We start from the raw sequence: 3,224 nt of genomic DNA, 5'->3' as shown, positions 1-3,224 counted from the left end.
CCTCCGGTGCTCGTCGAGTGCGGACGCAAGAATGGCTAGCTCCCGTGGAGCTGCGATAACGGCCGCTTCTGGCCGTGGTGACTCGTCGTTTTCTGATCACTCGGATTATAGGGTTGTGTTGCCCCAGGTGCCGTCCGGTGAGGCGATGAAGCGTGCGGTGGTACTGCACTGCAACATCGCTGGACGTCCGTACAGGATAGAGGATTTTCGGCAGCCGTTGAAGGACATCGGAGTAATCAGGGAGGTAGGCACCATTGGAGCCTATCAGATGTCGCATGTCTGGTTGCTTAACCTGCGGACACACGAGGCGAAGAAGCTTCTCGAGGCTGGGCAGCTCGTCATCAAGGGCAAGACGTGCCTCGTCGTCGACCCTGCAAGGCACGAGCTTCGCCTGAAGCTGCGCTGGGTGTCGTTCGACGTCACCGGCGACACCATCCGAAGAGCCTTCGCGGAGTACGGGGACGTCAAGGAGGTGACGAGTGACAAGTGGAGGCTGCCGGACTTCGAGAACGCCGAGCCAACATGCGGACCAGCCAACCCGGCTGGTCCGCATGATGCTGCGCGATGGCGTTACGCTCGACCGCATCCCCCACCAACTGCGTCTGGGCGGAGGCACGGTGCTGGTGGTGGTTCCTGGTAGGCCTCCGATCTGTCTCCTGCATACCTCGGCAAACCTCACTCATGAGGGCCCTCACTCACCCTCACTCACCCTCATCTTCACAGGTGAGGTGAGGGGGAGTGAGTTTCTGAACCAGGAAAATTCATGAGTGTCAGGGTGAGTTAGGGCCGTGAGGGCTGTGAGGGCGGTGAGGGCGGTGAGGGCCGTGAGGGCCGTGAAGGTGGTGAGGGTCGTGAGGGTCGTGAGGGCCATGAGGGTGGTGAGGGCGGTAAGGGGTATGAGGGCTATGAGTGCGTGAGGGGCGTGAGGGCGGTGAGTGGCGTGAGGGCCATGAGTGCGTGTGTGGTGTGAGGGCGGTGAGTGCGTGAGGGGTGTGAGGGCCATGAGTGCGTGAGGGCATGAAAGTGGCATGAGAGGCGTGAGGGCCGTGAGGGCGGTGATTGCATGAGGTGGTGTGAGGGCCGTGAGGGCGGTGAGTGCGTGAGGCCTCCTTCAGATCGAGCATCTTTCTCAGCAATTTTGGTGTTAATGGCGGGTTGTTCTCTAGCTTTCCCTAGATCGACACGAATTGCTGAGATCGGGTCCGGCTCCAAATAAGCAAGCAACTCGGAGCAATTCGAATACGTTTGAAGCGGCTGCATCTAATCAGGGACACAAAATTTTCTCGTGATACCTCGTGCCGGTGATGATGACACCGAAAGACTTGGTTCTCGTTTGAAATCGATCGTTTTTTGGAAATAAACTGTTTCAGAAAGGTGCATTAGTATTCTTAACGAGATTTAAATGCATAAAAACACGTTCATAACGCGTAATTGTGTCTAAATAGTGCAAGAAAAATAAAATTTTATGATGACGTTGGCAAATTGCAGCAATTGGTTGCTCCGTGTGATCGCGGACGGCGCGTGTTGCTTGTGTTGCGACGTAAAGTTTCTGGGCGAAATTGCCCCATCTGAAGCTGGCCTGAGTGGCGTGAGGGCCATGAGTACGTGAGTGGCGTGAGGGCGGTGAGTGGCGTGAGGGCCGTGAGGGCCGTGAGGGCCATGAGGGCCGTGAGGGCGGTGAGTGGCGTGAGGGCTATGAGTGCGTGAGGGCCGTGAGGGCGGTGAGGGCTGTGAGGGCCGTGAGGGCGGTGAGGGCCGTGAGGGCGGTGAGTGGCGTGAGGGCGGTGAGTGGCGTGAGGGCCATGAGTGAGTGAGGGGCGTGAGGGCCGTGAGGGCGGTGAGGGGCCTGAGGGCCGTGAGGGGCGTGAAGGCCGTGAAGGCGGTGAGTGCGTGAGGGCCGTGAGGTTCAGTGAGGGTGAGTGAAGGGCTGAAGGTGAGTGCGACTGTGAGGGTGAGGGTGAGTGAGGGGCTGAAGGTGATTGTAGCTGTGAGGGTGAGGGTGAGTGAGGGGCTTAGGTAAGTGTGGCTGTGAGGGTGAGGGTGAGTGAGGGCGACCTAAAATGCCGACCTGTGGTCTTAAGTGCCGCACCTCGGGGCACTTCCGGCGCGACTGCCGAGTCCCCAGGTGCACCGAGTGCCGCGCCTTCGGGCACGAGCGGACCGACTGCAAAGTAGCGCTGCTACTTTGATTAATATGATTAATGAGTTTGAGTAAGAGAATGCTGGTTCCGTCCGGGGTTAAAACATTATTTTTCTACTTGCACACAGGCACGTTATCTGTAAAGACATGGATGGCGTCTAAAAGACTGTTCGACCCGTGGGGCGACCACTGTTTTTTGTGTAAAAAACCAGAGACCATCCAACACGTTTTTCTTGAATGTTGGGATGGCGTCTTTCTCTGGGACGTTCTTCAACGGACCCTGAAGAAAGATTTACCTCTGGACGTGCACGAGATCAGGTACCTCCCCATCGAAATTGAGGCCGGTGTGCCGTTTGATACGATGATGTTACTGGGCCTGCACGGCATTTGGAGGTCTCGGATGGCTATGCGCCATGCAGATGTTGACGCCCGCGAGGCGCAGAAATATTTTCGGAAGAGTATTGCATCTTTGCTCGAGGTGTATAAGGCACAGAAGAGCGTGCCCGGGTGGATTCCACGCGTGGAACCTCTTTTAAGCATGAAAAGGTTTTAATCTAGCACTACTCGCCCAAGCCGGGCTGGTGTTCTAATGTCTGTCGCTGTTTGTATTCTCAGTGTTGTGTGTCTCAATGCGGCAATAAAGAAAAAAGAAAGAAAAAAAGCTGAGTGGCGCAGTGGAAGCGCGATGGGCCCATAACCCAGAGGTCCGTGGATCGAAACCACGCTCTGCTACAGCGAATGTTTTTGCGGGTGTTCGAGGCCCTTAATTAAAAAATACATTACCTGCATCTACCGCGATTATTAAGGTTTTTTTTTTGTTTAATTAACTAGAAATATTTAGATATTATCTTTTCATGTCTGTATCTGCATTCCTCTCGAGAGTATGCTCTGCTTAGACGCAAAATCACAGCAGAGTGGCGCTGTGCATTCGACTTCCGGCTGCCGAACGCGTCGGACGTCCTTATCATGAGCTCCGCCGGAGGGGTTTCAGCACCCTCACTGGACTGCGGTAACAGAACCAAGGAAGGAACGCACGAGTAGTCCCTTTTTTTACCACCACTGCCAACCGGGTCAGTCGTTTTAA

At 55.5% G+C, this 3,224-nt stretch overlaps 1 non-coding gene across 1 annotated transcript; it reads left to right on the top strand.

The window, feature by feature from the left end:
* Window positions 1–2,800: 2,800 nt before the first annotated feature.
* Window positions 2,801–2,872, top strand: Trnam-cau. Its single transcript has one exon. It is a non-coding gene; the product is annotated as a tRNA-Met (tRNA).
* Window positions 2,873–3,224: the final 352 nt, after the last annotated feature.

Source organism: Ixodes scapularis, unplaced genomic scaffold (genome assembly GCF_016920785.2).
Source record: "Ixodes scapularis isolate PalLabHiFi unplaced genomic scaffold, ASM1692078v2 PGA_scaffold2__306_contigs__length_199485367, whole genome shotgun sequence".
NCBI classification, from domain to species: Eukaryota; Metazoa; Arthropoda; class Arachnida; order Ixodida; family Ixodidae; genus Ixodes; species Ixodes scapularis.
This window is presented reverse-complemented; position numbering and strand designations above follow the sequence as displayed.